The sequence below is a fragment of the Rhea pennata genome, chromosome 7 (assembly GCF_028389875.1).
Source record: "Rhea pennata isolate bPtePen1 chromosome 7, bPtePen1.pri, whole genome shotgun sequence".
NCBI lineage: Eukaryota > Metazoa > Chordata > Aves > Rheiformes > Rheidae > Rhea > Rhea pennata.
This window is the reverse complement of record NC_084669.1, coordinates 27,234,865-27,254,880: the sequence shown is the minus strand read 5'-3', so window position 1 is coordinate 27,254,880 and position 20,016 is coordinate 27,234,865. Positions and strand designations below refer to the sequence as shown.

General features: G+C 39.6%; 1 protein-coding gene across 10 annotated transcripts in view; it reads right to left on the bottom strand.

Moving 5' to 3' along the window:
- The window catches only part of ZMIZ1 (zinc finger MIZ-type containing 1), a 342,305-nt gene that overhangs the window by 215,111 nt on the left and 107,178 nt on the right, over positions 1 to 20,016 (bottom strand). For 8 of the 10 annotated variants that reach the window (XM_062579764.1, XM_062579766.1, XM_062579765.1 and 5 more), the window contains exons 3-4: positions 17,134 to 17,213; positions 376 to 461 (exon numbers count right to left, since the gene is read on the bottom strand). The exons of 1 other annotated variant lie outside the window; for it this stretch is intronic. The gene's annotated coding sequence lies outside the window, so the exon portion shown is untranslated. The remainder of the gene's footprint in view (positions 1 to 375; positions 462 to 17,133; positions 17,214 to 20,016) is intronic. One more of the 10 variants, XM_062579763.1, reaches the window with a different exon arrangement.

Here is a 20,016-nt window from a genome sequence, read left to right as displayed (position 1 = left end):
GACAAAGGACCTCAGAGTATTAAAAAAACAAACAAACAAACAAACAAAAACAAAGAGGGCAATGGGGTCTCTAGGGACACTAGCTACAAAATTGACTTGTGACAAAAATAGTTCTCTCAGCTATGTGCACAACTATCTTACTTGGCCAACAATGTGTGCCACAACCACAGGAATTAGTTTTATAGCTAAATAGTGCTTTATGGTTCAAGTCTTCTGAACTACCCGCTATTTCCTGAGTCAAATTATTCAGTGCAAATAAATTTTCACAAATTCAGCCCATGTTTTGCTAGTTGTACAAACAGATTTGTCATTCATAAATATACATTAAAGAGATTATATAGATACATTTCTAATAAGAATTTGGGGATTGCTTACCTTTTCTATGTGCTACTCCCTTAACTCAGGGTACATGACTGGATCCAGAGAACAAAAGATTTTGGTGCTACTATTAAACTTCAGGGCTAGCAGAGAAAAAAAAATAGTAACTATGCTGTTCGATACCCTCCAACTTTTCTTCTCTTTCTTCTCTCAAAAAACACCCAAACCCAAAACATGTTCCAATGTATGTTTTGAGGATTGTGCTAGAATCTGTGGAACTCCCTTACTCGTCGACACTTCAACAACGAAACTCTGTTTATCTGAATACTTGGACAGTAATATGACTCCAAGGATAGTAACAGGATTTTAAACTCTGATGTAGTTGAGTATTTTTTGTTACTACCTGCTTTTTTCCACAGTGTATTCTCAAGCACACAAACAGCACATTGTACTGTTAAATACTACATCATTCTGAAATCCTGCCAGGATTTTCTCCTCTTACTTTTAGCCACTTTCAAGTACTTTTTGTCTCAGTCTGAACCAAGGAACAGGGAGCATAGACTTCTATTAATCAATCAATGATGGCAGTGGTGGTGTGCTCTAGTTTTTCATTCTGACTACAAAGCAAAATTAAAAGCTGTATTTTGCAAATTTGCGCATTACACATTGTAGTGGCAGCTGGTGGACTGCTGCCGAGACAGATCGTCTTTTCCCTTCCAGTCCCCTGTGACCAAGATGGAAGAATTACAGGACAGCACTAGCAGCTGCTGCTGCCACCCCAGAAACAGCAAGTCAAGGGCTCTGAAAAAATAATTGGGGGTGGAGGGGTAGGAAGAGGGACAAAAGAGGCTGGGGAGAGGAAGGCATTGTGCCAAGGTTGGCTACACAACAACATGATACACCTTCCCCTCAAAAGAAAAAACAGTTGAACTGGTTTGGGTCAGTAGACACAAGCCTCTTGCAGCACTGAGACTGTGAAAACATTAATTTTGATGAGGACTTTTAGATATTAAAAATGCAAAAAAAAAATCAATGTTCTTTCCAGCCAGATGATTGCAGCGATTTGCTCTTGACTCCTTTAAGAATAGAGCATGATATAATGTGAAATACCCCCCCCTTGCAGTTTTTGAAAAGCTTTAAGACATAGTCATTCCATGGAGCACTATAAGACAGCGAGGACACAGTATACAAGTCAATTTATGCCTGTCTCTTGTAAAACTGGGATAACCAAACCCCCTCCCACGCACATGCAGTCATGAAGACAAGTAACTATTAACTGCAAGATGCTCATGTGCAAACACCATAGATCACTTATTTTATTATTAGGCAGATATGAAAGTGGAACTAGCTGGAATTATGCCAGTTCATGAAAAAGCTGCTCAGTGCAAAAATCAGCTCCCCTACTTATTTGGTCACTTAAAAAGTGGCTCAATACAAGAAAGCAATGCCTATTTCATAGATATCATCAGAATCATAGAATGGTAAGGTTGGAAGGGACCTCTGGAGACCATCTAGTCCAACCCGCATCGTAGCCCGTAGGGGGATGGAACCTGTGACCTTGGCACTAGCAGCACCACGCTCTAACCAACTGAGCTAAACCTATTTATACCAGATATAAAGGGCATTTCAACAGGAAGATTGAAAATCACAAATATTCTGACTGACCAAACAACAGCTGCTACTACCCATGTCTTAAAACCTGAACTTCACCCCAAAGCTTTCATGTTTCTTGGCACATCTCTCGGGTGCTACAGGGTGATCAGCTCTGCACGCACATTTGACTCCTGGCGCTCTACAACCCTCCTTAATGCAGCAGCAACAGGCAGCCTTGAACACTTCTGTATTCCACATGGGAGCATAATGAAGTGCTTGCTCTTCTTTTACTAGAGTAACTTTCAATCGTTTAACAGAAATAACCTATAAATGTTCATTTACAAAAGATACAGTTACAACCTATTATACACAAAACAAAAACTAGTCATGTGTCCCCCAATGTTCTTTCTACAGAGCAACTTAAATGCAAAACACAATTTTGTGCAGTGGACACCGCTTCATTTTCACAGTTTTGAGGAAAGGCAAAAAATATCTAGACAGATTAAAGTAAATGAGAGGTGCAGCAAGCGAGGGAGTGAGAGAGGGAGGAAACAAACATCAAATCCTTTGAATTAAACCTCACACCCAAACTAAGCGATGCTTAAGGTCACAAGAAACTACTGCTGCTTGAAACTTGTTTATTAGTTTTGTTGTGTGTCAGCATCCCTTTTGAGATAAGCCCAGAACTCTGTATACTAACCCAGCACCATTATAAATGGATACAGACCTCTCTCAATGCTCAAATCCCATATTCATTTGGGAAACTAAGCCAATGATTGCTATCTGAAGAAACAGCTTTTGAAATATCATCGATTTCCTGAAGAATGTACCAATTTATCGAGCAGAGGTTTTCAGACTGTTGTATCTCATTCGATAGCATTAAGCTTTTCTTTTTTTCTTTTTTTTTTTATGAACCAGCTAAAATATTGAAGGGACTACTCTACAGAAGACATTTATTTCCTCAAGAACCTAACCACAGTTGTCTGCTGCTAAGATTGTCAAGGACTCAACTTCCTAAAGACCTTGAACAAAATTATAAATCTTGCCTTTTAGCATATTAGGTCCTACTTTGTTTCTAAATGTGGAGACTGTGTAGTCAAAACACTTCTCTGTGCCTGAGATCAAGTCCTCCATTCATTTTTAATATGTACGTGGAAAGACTCTCAACAACATTATGCCATTTCCTATGCCACAAATGTGTCGTGACTTACCGCCCAAACTCCTTCCGTAGACCACACTATATATGAGGCTATATTACCTTGCAGCAGAGGCAGAGACACCAGTCGCACTGCTCACTATGCAACTTCCTTCAGACTTTATTTTGTGACGGTCTTTGAAATTATCAACTGACAACCATACGTAACCAACAAAATCAACTGTTTACTTCAGGCTATGTCCTGGGGTACGTGAAACCAACTCCCTGAAAATACAGCCAGTTACCAGCACTATTTCTGGCAGGCAGAGCAGAAGAAGCCAAAAATCATGGCATGGAAATCAAATTACCCTTTTACTCTTACCAGAAGCTTTGCAGATTAGGGTTGAACAGCGTTAACAGTAAGGCACCGTTGCAAACAATGTTCTTTAGCTGGTCACACTCTATGGAAATATCCTTATGTAGCAATTAACCTCAAGAGCTGCCACTCAAACTTACCTCTAGGACACATACTCCCTGCAATAACCAAGGCTCTTACTCAGTCTTTATTCCTAAGAAATGCAAACTGGTTAAATCCGCAGGAATAGTATAAAAATTTGCATTAATACGAATACAACTATACTTCCAAGAGCAGGTTGGTTGAAACAACTTTTTCGATTAGAAGAACTTGTTTTGACTTCAGTGTTCTGTACAGTTGGATTTACATCAGTTCTATCCATTCATTACAAAAGAAAGAGTTCAGCCATGACCTCGAGGTGATATAGGAGTGGTCAGGATTACAGTATACCTTCAGCATACACACCATTTCACAGGTCACCCACTTTGCAAGTGAGGACACAGTTTATATTACACAAGTACAAGGGTTACGTTACGCAAGAGCCTTCAATGTCCTCCTAAAAGTCCTAACTAGTTAAGGAACAGGAGAGACATTTCCCTCCACAAGTCATTAGGAGTGATTTAGAACGGCTTGGCTTACTGCAACACGAGACAACTAAGGCATGTGGCCTCAGAAGTGCTAGCAACACACACATGGAAAAGGAGGATCAATAAGACCAGTAAATATGGTATAATGACAACCTGCATTTGGAGCAGCCTATTTCAAGTATTGATTTCATGTGGCTCTACAGTGAAAATATAAGCCAGGCAGGTCTCTTTCTAAGCACTGGTTCTCTCAATGACATCTCAGACACTTAAAACATTATCTGAAGTTTCTCATCTGAGCGATTGCACTATCTCCCTCTCCTCCCCCTGTTCGACCCAAAGCTATTTTTGAACTCAATCTTCTTTCAGTCTCTCTGCTGAGAGTAAAGCCTTTGATTCTTCCAGAAATTTGGCACCATCTTGGAGAAGTGGGCACTGCCCAAGATTCTTTGCTCAGAAGTCTTTTGTTTGCCATCATCTTTTTTGTCACTCATTTTTATTTATCTACAATTCACTCACTTTGTCTATTTAATTGATTGCTACACCCTTATATTTCTTCCCCTCTCTGTGGGGAGGCCACTGTTCCACAGCATAGAAACTTAAGAGAACCACCAACTTCATGGAAGTGAATTTAGCAGACGTTTCTCCTTTGCACTAAGTTAGTTCAGTGCAAGTGATTTTATACCTACTAAGTATAAACACATATGGAGGTATTTAAGGCATTCTGTCATTCATACCAGTTTTAAAGACTGAGAACTCTAAAGTTCAAGAACATAAAAAGTGTTTTCAGAAGATACTGTGGCCTCACCTCACAGGCATTTTCATAAGACTTTTAAAGTACAGGCACCCTCTGTGCATTTGTATTTCATAAATGTACAGTCTCTACATTTGAACAAGTATTTCAAATTGCATGTAAAGGCTAGAAATGTGACACCTGTGCTCACACATTTAGCCTTGAAGCTTCAAGACAACACGCTCTGTGTTTGTGTGTTGCCAAAAAAACCCAAAAAACAAAACAAAAAAAACTCAAAACCCCAACAATACAAGTCTGCAAAAGCAAGAAGGCAGACATCCTGCAACGTATACCATCTCCATCACAAAACATTACTACTATAAAAATCACAGCAGCAGTTCTGATAGCTTACGGGATTACATAGACGTCACAGTAGTAAATTGGTTGTGTATGTATTTATATGCAAAGAAATAAGTCCACGAGCTACAGAAAATGGAGGCAAAACCTTCAAAAAATGCGAGATGTTGTCAAAGGTACGTCCTTGACTAATATCAAAACTGAACACAACCCACTGAACTGTTTGCAAGAATCCAGCAACCTTTATACACCAAAATGAGAAAATCTGGTCCATTCCCTTGTGACCAGTATAAATCTAGGTCAGCAGGTTACAAATCAAAGTAGTTATTGGTTACTCAGAATCTTTACTGAGGCACAATTTGACACTATCTAATATCTACAACCATGAACCCTACTGTGCAGGAAGGGAATAAACATTGAAATGAAACTTCATAGCACTTCTTATTTCTAAAATATCCTCCTCAATTCATCAATGAGATTCATTCCGAGTAAAGAATCTTCCTTCTGTAAGAAACTGGAAAATGAACCTGAAATCAGTTCAGCTTCACATAAATACTGCTAATACTTAAAGCCAATTGATAATGGCTATTAAAAAAAAAAAAAAAAGTTCTATTTATGTCAGATCTATTTTTGAGGTTCCCTGTTGAGGGAACATAATGGTTTGCAGGATGATTACTTTATTATGCAAGTATTCAGAGCTTACTATATAGGCATTATCTTTTAAGACATGTGGGTTTTGCAACCAGACCTGCAATCTTTGCATCTCCCTGACCAGTCCTTATAAGAGGCTAAAGGTACAAGTTGGTGCAACAAGTTTCTGTGCCAAAAATACAGCCACCAGTGTTTCAAACTGACTGCATCCAAAAAGAAACAGTGGATTGCATTGCCAAAGCGAAACTGAAGCCTATACTCCAAATGTTTGCCCTCAATAAGCTGTGAGAAAAACATGCTTTAGCTATGTAGCACCGGTGAGATCAGCAAGATTATGTTAGTCAAGACGGAGAGATGCTGAATTATGTTAACCTTAGTGTCAAAGAAAAAAGGTTTTGCAGCCTCAGCAAATATATTGAAGATGTATAACTGGCATAGTAATATTAAGTGCCAGGCCACTTTTCATTTCTAGTGCATACAGTCTACATTAAATACCTGGTGTACAGCACACATTTGATTGGAACAGCAATGATCTCTGCATCCTGAACTTCATGCTATTTGCTCACTGCCAGACCATGATAACAAGCACATATCCTTTTAGCAGGAAATTGAGATCCAGAAGACTCCCTAGTAATACCTCATTTAACTATATAAGTAGAATAAAACTCTCTACATAAAGCACAAGCTCATAGCCATATGTGCTCATACATACTTTTCCAAGAGTTAAACTATTACTTTTTGTGCCAAATTAGAGGGGAAAATGCAATCTGAATCCATTTTATCTACATGCTTCTAGAGATCTGGTATACAGATGTATAATCAATATTTAACATTTTCTATTTTTACTTAAAAATGACAGCTCATAGGAGTAATTACTAACCACATAGATCAGCACAGAGACCCTCTTTCTGGAGAGCTCTTTGTCTAGGGACATTTTTAAAGAAACTCCACTGATTTTCGCTTCAAAAAACATCAAACAGAAATGGTGGAGCAGAAGTGGCTTCTTGCTGTACATTTTAAAGCACAAGCTAATGTATCTAAAGCAACAGCAAAAGTGAGAGATGGTAGTCCACTAAGCTTTAGTGAAAAATTTATCTTCTGCAGAAGCAAACTGCTTAAACCTCCCATAAAAATGAACATGAAAAGTTTAAATAGGTCTTGGGCAATTCAGCACATCTCATACTGGCATGAATTGAGCCCATTTTTGAACAAAGACCAACACTAACTTCCCCAAATCCCCATACAATATGCAGTCTTACTGCTTTAGTCATGTAGAAAATTAGTAAACAGAAGAGTGGCCTGGCTCTCTACAGTCCTTGATACAATCTAATATATAGCATGAACAGTATTTTAAGGATTGTTGTATGACTGAATATAACATGCAGTTGGAACATACGACATGCCAAGCTGAGTTAATCCTGCGGTCCATCCAGGTCACTATTCCGTCTGCAATGATGACACCAGGAGATACATAGGGAGGGCACATGAGTCTAGCCATTATCTGCAGTTTATTCCTGTTTTACTTCCCAGCATCCACAGTCAGATGTTAGAGAGAACATTCCTGCCTGCTTCTTTTGGTATTTGTTCATGGACTTTATGTCTGTATCTGTGTTTAACCTGTTGATATTATCTGCCTTCTATGGCAAGAACTCTGCCAAGTAAGGCATTTTCCCCATTCGCATATCCAGTGCTCCTGTAGAAATATGAGTCCTGCAACATTCCCTAATAAGTTAAGGCTATTTTTGGAAAGAGGACCTGAAAGTCATTTCCACTACCCTCAACACTAAACACACCTCTTGCTCTGAGATTCTTCTAAAAATTTCACATGAAACACAGCAAGAAATCACTATACAGGAACTTGGGCAATATTCTAGTATAAAGAAAAACAATCTGTTCAAATAAGCAAAGGGTTGTTTTGGGTCCCCCTGCCCCAATCTCTGCCAAACAATCTGGAGCACAGAAAGAGCAGACCCTACTCACATGTCCTACACACAGGATTTTAGCTCTGCCTTTTGAAGAGTTTTTCATCCTCTGACCCAACTGCACTTCACTTCATCTTCACTGGCCTTAACTGATACTTTGATTGCTTTCTCTTACATTCGCATCATCTCAGAAGTTGTAGATAAACTCAGTGAAGGCAAGATGAGGGAAGAGTCACTGCCTGCACTGGAATTTATTTCCTACCTGTCAGCTAGGCTACTTCTGTTAAGGCCATCTAGTTTCTTGCAGAAAAAAATGATCCAAAACTACTATTTATTTTATTTTTAAACTAACCCAGCTCATTTTGTCTCTAATGGTGTATAGAATAATCATATTTAGCCTGCAGATCTGAAGACAGTAACTCCAGCCACAGATAGCAATAAGCTGCTGAGAACAGATGCTTTTCACAGCCTAACATCTCTCTCTAAATTCAACCAGAGCTGCTTGATTGATAAGGACATTTGAGAAGAAGGTTCAGAATAGCTACAAGAGACCATATGCATGATCTTAGAAGGAGTCTTCTAAGGCACAAGCGGTAGGAGATAGGTGTCCATCTCCCTTGGACATTCAGTCGCCCTGCCTCTTCAGGAGATTAACGTTAGGGATCTGTGCTGGAAAGCATTAACCTTGGACCTCGGTATTTCTCATCGTTTTGGACAGTAAATGATACCTGCTGTGAAAGTGAAATGCTCAGTTGTATGCTTATCTATCAACTGCTTTGATTCATACAGAAAAATTCTTAATAAAATGAGAATTACACTTTGTTAGGTCTTCCCCCAGCTGAGGCAAGCCTTTTCAAAAAGACTCTAAAAACCAGAACTGAAGTGCAAGTCCTTCAAAATCTGTTTTTTCCAGCTACATCATCAACCAATTAAGCCATATATATTTATTTGTCTCTTTTCCCTTTTGTCACTCTCTGCATTTGTTAACAATACAAGCAGCATACAGACTGTATGATGGGCTGAGACACAGGAAGAACACTGGTGAGTTAGGTGTAATTGTTTTTTTTAAAAAAACAAAAAACAAAAAAAACCCCTCTAATCTACATATTTGGAGAGGCAAAGAAACACAGATTATATGATTCACCCTTGACATTCTGCCAGATAACTACAATCCTGCACAATGCCCCCTAATGACCTGAATATAATACCATACTGTTACAGTGTCATTTAAATACTACAGGGCTCTTCTTCCAGTGGCGGTATAGTCTGCAGACTTAACAAGCAATGGACAGGATTAGAGAGCCACTAAAATACCACTCAATGCTGCTTAAATTTCAAATTAATTCAAGGAGCTAAGTCGTTACGCAACTGTGCCTTTGCACAGATACATTCACCCAGTTGTTTTAACAACAGCAATTTTAGGAAAAAAGGTTGATACTGTCTTTTTGAGGGTTTTGCTCAAATGGAGAAATAGGCTCAAAACAGTCAAGTGCCTTAATGCAGTGGTGCATCAAGGCTTATGAAGCACAGGAAAACTTTGGACCAAGTAATAATTTGAGAAAAATTAGCTCAAATATTAAGCGAGTTTGCAGTGATGTGCTGATGAATCATTTTATTATTTCACAATAAGAGACAACCAGTCTGGTTTTCTCTAATGTTTCACAATTTGCATATATGTGCACTCACCTGCTCTTAGTCCTTGACTGTACTGCTAGCTACTCTCCACTGCTTCACAGACAGAAAATTTCCTGATATTTGAAGGGACAAATTCTAGCTGAAGTAAACAACACAGCTGCTGGTAACTGATGAAATCAGAACTAAACCAATCTATGCCAGCTGAGGATGTGGCTTTCAAGCCATGCTGAGCTCTAGTTTTCCAAACCTAAGTAAACAAACTTCGGCTTTTTACAGTTCTATTTTTATGTTTTTCTCCTTTTATATACATATAATTCCTGTTACTAGCATTTATTTTATATATTTAGATTTTTGTAACTACAGCACTTTAATACTAAGATATAGATCCTTGATACTTGGTTATAAACAATGTACTGTCTAATTTGCTAACAGACAAACTAGGGGAAAGGTAGACAAAAACAAAGAATGGGCTAATAGTAAAAGCAAACCTCTCCCCTCTGGAATTTTGCCCATTTCTAACCTTGTGTTCAAGTTAATTGCTGTTTCGCAGCTAGAATACCAGGCTACTCACTTTTCCTACAATCAAATTCTTTAAACCTGGGGAATGTTCCCACCAAATATATTAAAGAAACAAAAAACCAAAATAAATGATCAAAAATAGTGGTAAATGAGGAACAGGAGGGGGCCAAAGATAGGGAACAAAGATGTGTGGTGGTGAATCTCTATTTGGAATAACTAATCTTTTTCCTCATTAAAACTGTTACCTACTTCCTCATTCATTAATATTGTCCTTGTTTATTCATGTAGCTAGGCCAAAGATTTTCCACTCCCTCCAAATATAATTTCCTGCTATTGACAGACACTTTTCAAGTGCTGGATGTGTGTATGTCTACATGGCATATTGCAGGCACAGGCGAGCCTTCCTGGCCACCATCCAAGCCAACTGCAAAGGAGCCAGCTCCAAACTGGAAGCTGTGTAAGCACAATTAGCATAGCAGTAAGCTTGATCTAATACACCCTGTCGAGCGACAGAGCTTATTAGCTTGGGCTCAACACCATGCTAATGAAGGCTATGGGGCTTCTGGTGTGGCTCCACGCAGAATGTGGCCAGCCAAAGACACACAGATCAAGCTCGCATCTGCCCACAGAACACCGCACAGGTATATCCTTCTCTTGGGGTGTACCCTCCTACCGCCAGGCCCATGTCTTCCCTTCGATACGGACTCCAAAACACTCTGAAAGCAAACCGACAGGATGCAAGTTTGACGCCTATGAGGGTTGAGAGCAGATGGAGAGAAGGGGGATCTCCAGGCGGGAATTTCAAAGGCAGTATGAAAAACAAAGTACCAAATACTAAGCTGGGGTAAGAGGGAAGGGGAGGGCAAAGTACTGTATGACTCTGGAAACTGATAATGGAAATAAGGAGCATATCACCTAAGTCATCAACTCATGTCAGCTCCAGTGCAATACTGACTGAAAGATATTACCATATAGCAGACGTTCAACGGACTGTAACTGATTGCCACCAGGCAGGTATCAACCCTACCAAGCAAAGGGAGAATCCTCTTCACTGCTAGCCTTGGCTGCAGTTTAAGAGGAATCCTAAAGAAGATGGAGAGCCTAGAGAAGGAAATATCTCTTATTAGACTAGAACCTGAGAAAACAAAAAGAATTCCTTTCATATCATAGTTTATATTAGGGGCAATGTTCACCTAGAAAGTGGTCAGCACTATCTTGTAAGGCAAAGTAATTGAGTTCTGAGCAAAGTGAGACAATAATCAAAGGAGAGTAATGAAATGATCAAGAAAAAAGAATTAAGAACGGATGAAGAGATCAAATCTGTTTATATTTAAAATGATATTAATAAAATGGTCAATGCAAAAGCTATACTAAACTGAAAACAGCCTAAAGAGGTTATTTAGCTTCTGCCTACCCAGTAGACAACAAAAGAATGAGAGGATATTCCATTAAAAGTGCCACGTGAAAAGGCAACAGAAAGATATACCTTTTTATTCAACATTTAATTATATTGTTGAACTCACTGCCACTAAACTGTCACTGTGGCAAACACTTCACGTCTTTGCTACTGTTCATGTCTGTTTTCTTTCTCCTCTAACTGTACTTGTAAAGCAGTAGTTTTAGTTTTCACTTGTTTACACTTTCCACTGGAAAGGACAGGTACAGCACAGGAAGAGAAATAACCATATGTGATAATTGTAGATATGCTTTCTACATAGTCACATTTCAAAGCTGAATTAGGTTTATTTTTATTTGTGAGATTTTACCTTACATTGGATACACAGAGGTTTACCATGATTTGTTACCTCAAAATCTTTTTTTTGAAAAGTCTTACAGTGCAAACTACACATTCTCAAGAGAGTACAACTAGTTTAAATACTTTGACCTGATAATCCCTGATAATCGATTTGGGCCATACACCTGCTCACATTTCATGTAATACTTTACACATTTGGATACAAAGATTTCAGTCACATATCTTTATGATTTAAGGCAGCATTTTAGTCACTGATAGGTGCTTAAAGGATTTTTTTCTCCTCCCTCTTCCCTGTCCTTTCATAAACTTCTAAACACCATGAAAAGCTTCTCTGTATCAACATAAAACATTTCTGGTACAGGATACAGCAAAATCCTGTGGAGTCACATGATGATGAGCAGACTATTTGAATACTGCTTCTACGTTGTTGCCCTTCAGAAGAGGATAGCCTAATGGTTTAAAGCAAATCATTAAAAATGTCAGAAAAAGACATGTGCTGAAAGAAGTACCTAAATACTAAAAGGCTTGTTTACATGATATATTTGTACACTGCGTATTTCTTTTGGTCTCCTTGTTTTCTGTTTAGACAATATAAAACTAGGATAAATTTGCAGTGTATCTGCAGAAGGTTCATTTATTTTTAACCAATACTGTCCTGTCAGTATAAATTCATCAAGATAGAGAACTCTATTAAAAATGTAAGTTATTTTGGTTGCTTTTCACTATGCTGAAGCTATGTCTTTCTCAACCAATGTCAAAGGCAATTAAGAATGTGGAGCTTCCCAGAGCAAGTTTCAACTACGATTTCCTTTGGCCTACCTACACAAAATTTCCTTAAAAAGACTTGGGAGAACTTAGGTGGCAAGGAGCAAAGCCAAATGACATGAAAAGTTATTATGCAAATATACACATTACCAATAAAAAAATAACTTTAGGAACTATTTACACATTCTCATAAATGCACAGAACTTACAAAACATTAAGATATACTAAGGAAAAAGACAAAACATTGGAATGTTTCCAAAAAATGAAGCGCTCACACACTGCTTCCTTTACCTAAAGACCTGGATTTGTTCTCCCTTTTCACCTGAAATTTACTAATGTGTTAGAGAATTTTACCAAGCAGCACAGGACTGAAGAGAAGCAAGACAAAAGTTAACATTTTATTCAATTATACTATATATTTCTTGGGTATTTCTCTGCAGTTGTGTGTTCTTTTGGAAAAAAACATGTAGAAACAGACAACATTTAACTTAAAATACATTTTGCCTTTGAATCAAGTTTTACTTTTCAGAAAGATAACTCATAAATTCTAGGGCATTTATATTAAAACCGATCACTGAAAGAGCATTTTTCCCCCACATGCAGCTGTCCAGTACAACTTCAGGATTACTTCTATCTCCATACCATTTCCTCTCACTTGCCTTCTCTAAATATATCCCAATGGGTACTGACATTCCAGACTATGCCAATCCGGCAAAAAATGACCAATTATCACAGTATGATTTTTACGTCACAGGATCTGAGATTTTTTTCCCAATATCCACCAAGGTAAGCAGAAGTAAAAATTGGATTATCTGTTCTCCAATCCTTCCGTTCGATTTGCAAGGTGCATATCACATTCTGAAAACAGTGGGAACATTTAATGGTTTAATTCACTGCCTTTAGAGTCAAAACATGCCTCAACACAGCTTTATAGATAGCAGAAAAGCAAACAGAAGTGACTCAAACATCAGTGGCCAAGGCAGCAATTGCTGTACCTTATCTGCCTACCCTGACAGCATGACAGCACTTCCAAAATTATCACAATGTTGTCAACCAATTCTTTCTGTATTACTTTAGATGCAAAGGTGCCCATATTTTCTTTCATCTATTTTTCTCAACACAGCTGTTTCTGGAAGGGCAATTTCCCTTCCCCAAACTCCAGCCTTTTTTCCCTGCTGTATCTTTGCCTTATTCTTCTTCCTACCTTAAGACCTTACCAGCTAATTCAATTCATAATTTTGCTTCTCTGCCTTTTGCAAAGTCCTTGTCCTACGATTTTCTGTGTTGCTTTCTCACCTGCCCACACAGGTGTGCAACGATAGGCAGCAGGAGGGAGAAAATGTGGCACATGTGGCAACCTGGTATTACACGTTTATTCAAACAGAACTCTTATTTTAATAAAGTAATTGATGCTACACTTCCGCACCTGGGCAGTATCATTAAATAATTAAAGTCACACCAAAGATGAGCTTCAAAAAGTTTGGAAGGGAAGAGGAAAAAGGAACAAGGAAGTCAGTCCTGCTGCTAATACAGAGAAGCCAAGCTCTTGTTCAATTCCAGCTCTACCCAGAGACTCCTGCTAATACGGCAATTCAGCACTTGAATTTGGAAACAGTTATGTTTTGTGCTTTAAAGAAAAGCTCTGTGGCAATCTCTGCTTCTTTTTGTAATCTCTGATGCAATTACTAATCAGCAACAAATCCATATTGATATGGTTATAAAATTTCCACTAGCTTTCAGTCATCTATCTGTAGTACAGCCTCATGCTGCATACTGCAATGTTTCTATGATCATTTTTCTCAGGGGTAAAGCTGAAATAAACAGCTCCCGCCTCTGGTCACTTGTTATAAACTCCCTTTGCACTGCCATCTCCCCCTCCTCCCCAGTTGTATTAGGACAGCTTTGCAGTGCTACATAGTGAACTGAACTGGTTAAGCTAAAAATACTCATTCATCCTCCCCCCTCCCTCCCATTTTTGCAGGGTTATTTTTAAAATGGATCAGTTCTCTGTCCTGGTTCAACAAGAAGCTCAGTGCAATGGTAAGGGGGAAGGGAGGAGGGGAAGCAGGAGGGAAGGAGGAAGAGGAAAATGCCATCTCTTCCAGTCCAGAGGAGTAAGAGGGACTGCAGGGTCTACTTCACCCCGCTTTGCCACTTCGAGATGACATATCTGTGACACTACAGACTAATACAGAGGTTCTCACAGTCCATCCCAGTTTGAGTTGGTGTTTGCAAAGTCTCAAAAGGAACATCTGTTATTCTCAAAATTAGAAAGAACAGGTCTGCATAATCTTAACTCTTGTATACCAGGAGCCAGAAGTAATTCAGTGCTTTTCTAATTTGACTTGGGGATTCTACACCGCAGCAGCAGGGCTTAGGAAATGGCTCTTCACTGCAACCTTGTTTGAGTGATCATCTTTTGTTTGCATTACTCTAGTTTGCAAGATGACAGCTATCAAGTCAGATTACAGAATGCCACTTACAGTGACACATGCCAAAAGTGAACCATTAAGACCATCTAAATAGCAGAGTTAGGTTTAATATTTAGGTTGCCAGGAATTACATTCAGCAAGAAGCAGTTTTACACAAATGCAGCAATAAAAACAGGGCCTCTCCTTTTTTTTTTTTTTTTTTTTTTTTTTACTTTCTCTTTAAAAAAATAGATAAATTATTAAAATTCTTTGGATTGATTAGATAAAAAATGTGAATTCCAAATTAATACAAAAAGATCTAAACTGTAATGTATTTTTGCTGCCAAAAAAAAGGAAAATAATAAAACAGTCTTTCTAAAACCCCTGTTCTTTCTGCGTGTTTATGAAGCCTCCGGAAATACCACAGCAAACATTCCAGCTCTACAGCAGTGAGGCCATGTGACCTGAAGGCACAGCAAGCAACTTCTTTTCCCTGAGTTTCTTGATGGAATAGAAAAGGGATGTTTTTTTCCCTTTTAAACCACAATCCAAGTCCAGGGAAACCTTCTGCAGACTTTCAAGTGCCTAATTTTAAAACAGGGTTGCTTTTTAAAAATGATTGGGCTGCATTTCTATGTCTGCACATACTGATTTTATAAGAAAAGACTAGAGTATTAGACCAATATTCAGTGGGCATAACATATCGTGTATTTTTAAGGCTCCACAGAAAACATTTTAAATATTCTCTAAAGCTGCTACTATAGTTACATTCAGTACTACTGTTTTTCTCAATAGAGCCAAGACCTTTTCCCAGTAAAAAAACATGGCACAAGTTAAAACCATCTGAACTTCCAGTCTATTAATGAAACTTACAGCGCTATTAATGAAAGAATTTATGCATACGACCTTTACTGTTACCAAAAATTACTAAAAATGTGAGCTTGAATACAAGCATTCACTTTTACAAATAATCATGTGTAAGTACTTGCAAGTAATCATTTAAAATGTGGGAGTAGGGATGAATCATACTGCAATAGTTGGGTGTCCATTGAAATTTGTGTTTTGGCTTAAAACAAAGCAACACTACATAGAAAAGAAAATAGCTTTGCAGTACAAAAGCACAGCAAATGGCAGGCACACTCCGCTAACTTGCTTTAGTAGTCATGTCAGAAATGCTTCTAATTATCAGAGGTAAAAGAGGGATGGCATTTCTGCTGCAAGCAAGTTTTACACTTTATTTTTTCCTCTCCCCTCTCTTCTAGCCTATAAATATTAGTCTTACACATTTTTCTCTCATACATCTCTTGAAAGGTTGAGTTTTTTAAGGCTGATAGCAGACAGAAATGTTCATCAAGAAATGCCTTTGGTCAACTGTCCGTAGCTCATCAAAGTGTAGCACTGAAAATATGGGGGGGAGGAGGGAAGGGTTATGAGAGCACCATATAGCAGATTAAAAAAAGGGGGGGGGAAGCAAAAGAAATGCACACACAAAAAACCTTGAACACCTATGCTCTAATGATCATTAACTTTATTGCTTTGGAAATGGACTATTACCATCCACGCACCTTGGTGGCGATGGTCACAAGGGTACTGACACCTCACCCCTAATTTCAGCTGCTATACTGCATTCACAACAGCTGTAAATACACTAAAGTTTCTTTAACAATATCTTCCAGTATAAGGAAATGCTATGGGGATGTGATTACAAGTGAACAGGACCCATATAATAATGACTGGAAGGCCAGCTGGTCCACAAGAAAACTAAGATGTGCACCAAACTGCTGAGAAGCTCCACAATGGCCTGAAAATAAGGCAAAGGTGAGACTACCTATTGCTTGACAAAATTCCTAAAACAAAACAAAATTAAAAAATAAAAGTAGGGGAGGGCAACAAAGAAAATATGCAAAAACTTGGGGGGGCAGGAAGAGGGGGAAGATGGGAATCTTGGGGTGTCCACTATCTGTTTTCTCATTCTGTACAACAGGACATGAGATACTGAACATATCATTATTGAAACTATTCATTTGTACTCAGGGATTGCTAGTTTGTTATAAACGCATATTTATCAGAAACAAGTAGAACATATTACTGCTCTGTTTTACAGCTTGAATGGCCTATCCAAAGAGTAATTTGTTTGTATTCTATATGAGGATCAATAGTTATACCAGGGATAGCCCAAGGAATGTTTATGCTGAGAGCTTTGCTTGCAGTGTTTTCTTTTTGCAATCAATTGACCAAACAACAGGACTGCTTCTCAAAACAACGGATACATTTTGACAGTCATCAGATCAGCTGTTAAAGCATAAAACCTGATGCAGTGTCTGGAAAAGTAAGTATTTATATAGAAAACAAGCTCAGAAGTATTTGAGCACCCGATGGACCATGAAAAACCTTCCTACCTGAATATTCCACACGTGTCTTTCTTCCTCTCAGTAGCTGATGACTGTTTCAACGCCCTCACATAACAAGATCCATTTTCCTGCAATAAAAATATGAACAGATCATACGTTCATTCCCTGGGTAGCATGGTGCCATCTGAACAAGCTTCCAGAGCAGGTCTTCAGTAAAGGGCCTTTAAAAGTCCCAGGAACAAATCTGGAGCACCAGATTTGAGACTGTGTCTGGGGCTCCAGACTAGTTCTGCCATGCCCAAGCTTTTGAGAATCACTTCGGCAGTCTAAAAGTTCTCTTGCCTGTAAAAATGAGATGAGGAACAGATAACTGAATTCTGTTCAGGTTTCTATCAAAATTTATTGAGTCAAATGGTAAGTATTTTTTCAGTTAAATGTCATACTGAAGTCTCTCTCATTCTCTATAAAGAAGGTACTTGCTGACTGTTAAGAGCTAAGTGTTATTAAAAAAATAAACAATTCTCCAACCTCTGCTTAAATGGATAAGCCAAAATACCACAAAAAACACCATGCTGTCTACAGCAAAATAAAGCCAGTTTACAGATTACGCTGGCAAAGCACTGTGACTTCCAGGAAATACTTTTTAATTATAAAGAAATACTGTAAAAGACGACAGTGGAATGTTTACGGGCAGCATGTATTTTGTTATATGCTGTTTCAGCACTCAGACAAGGTGTCCTTATAGGCTTATGTTACTAGGCACTAAAATTCAGCAAATACTGCAGGAAAGAATAAAATGAGTACCTAAATCCTTATACATATTGCCTTCTCTTTTGACTCATTTTCAAATAATTTTCATATGAAAGAATTTTTTTGTCAAACAGAGAAATGAAAAACCAAGCCTTACAAAAAAATGATACATGCAATTTGTGAGACCAATCCAGAATCCCACCTAATGACCAACAACTGTTGAAGCAGACGCTTTGATAACTCACGATGCAAAAGTCACATTTGGACTTCGATGAAAAATGTAGAATAAATTAAAAAACTCAAGTTGTTACAAGCAACTTTTTATTTGCATTTAGTATTTGTTATGCAGTCATATCCACTGTCCATCAATAATTCACAGAGAAGAAAAACATCTCTAAAAACCTATCTGTTAAGAACAACTGTGCCATCAATGATATGTATAGTACCACTAAGGAACAATCTGCTTCAGACAGGAGCTTTGCTGTTCTTCTTGTGCCACAATAAATGCCAATTTTAGCTAAGTTACATATTGACAGGCACCCTGGGTGAATGATTGGCTTTTAAGGCCTCATTGAACTGTGAAGGTTTTCCCCTAGAACATACTTATTCTCATCAGAAATTTTCCCCAGTGCTTTATGTCCTGCTTATACAAGTCAGGAAAAACATGTTAATTGATTCAGATTTAGTATGTGTTAACATGACTTTCTCAGCTAATACAGACTCGGTCTTTAATTAAGTTGGAATTAATTATTTATCTAACTTTGTTCCTCCAAAGGATAAACTTTTGTTCTGCCTGCTCTAGGAGCTGGATTTCATTCAAGGCTGTGCAACTGCTACAGGCTGGCAAATCAGTCTGTAGCATTTATTTGGCGGCTTAAACTTTACCTCTCACTTTTCTCTCCTGGATGCTTGCTTCCAACTCTGCATTTGTGCAGCTGCACGGTTAACTGGATCAGGGAACTAATTTCATTCAGCACGTTGTCTCATGACCAGCTGTGCCAACACAACACAGGGAATGGGCACGAGGGCAGGAGCAGTCAGCCACGACGGTAGAGGGTAGGGACGGGGGCTGCTCACACCAGCTTAAACTGCGCTGTCCTAAGCTCCGCAGCCAGCGCTTCGCATCACTTCTTCGTACTTCTTCCCATCTGCTAAACCCACAGTTCCCACTTTGTTTTGTAAAGCACCTCTTAAAACGACCATCCTACCAGCACTCCTGTGAATTCACAGGACAGACAGCCCACCCCTTCCCCAAGCGAGGCTCAAACACGCTCCTATGGACACTGGCACTGTCCCCCCCCCCCCCACACACACACACAAACACCCCTCTGCCCCACGGCTTCCCCACCGCACTGCTCCGGGCCGCACCAGCCTCCCGCTGCCTCCTCGGCCGCAGCCCGCTCCGTGCCTTCCTGCCGGCCCCAGCTCTGCCAGCGCACCGCTTCACAGGGTCGCTCTGGAATAGGTTTGGTTTCTAAGAAAAATCAGCTTTTTAAAGCCTGATTAATGTTCTCATCCTATTTCTAGGACTTCCAAAACACTCACACTAGCACAATTAGGGGCAGCAGGCGATAACCTGAAAACGAGAATAATTATTTGGGAGAAGCGGAGCCACCTAGGAACTCCTTAAGACCGGCAAACTTCTCCCGACAGGACACGTGAGACCGCGGCCCGCCCGCGGCCCAGCCCGGCGCCGGCAGCCGCCCGCCCGCGCCGCCGCCCGGGCCGCGAGGCGGCGGGCGGAGCAGGCACCGCCGGGCGCCGCCCGCCAGCGCCCGTCCGGGCTCGCCGCGGAGCTGCGGCGGCGGCGCGGGGGGCCTGCGGCGCGGTCCGCGGCCGCGGGTGCTTCCTGCTTTTACCGATCCAGCAGAGGGAGCACAAAAACAGTATTTTGGGTTTTGTGGGTTTTTTTTTTTTTTTTTGGACAAATGTTTTGGGGGTGAAACACTCAAAATCTAAAATCCCAGGCGTTTTGTGTAAGATTATTTCTACAGTAATGCATGTGCGGGCCTCACGAGAGCGCAAGGGACAAAACCCCCGGCTCCGAGTAGATCAGATTTAAAAATGAACGCCGCGAGCGAGGGAACCAGCGCAGCGGCGAGGGCAGCCGGGGCGGCAGGGCAGCCAACGCGGGCAGCTCCGTCGCGTCTCCTGCAAGATGAGGGGCTTCTCTTACAGCCG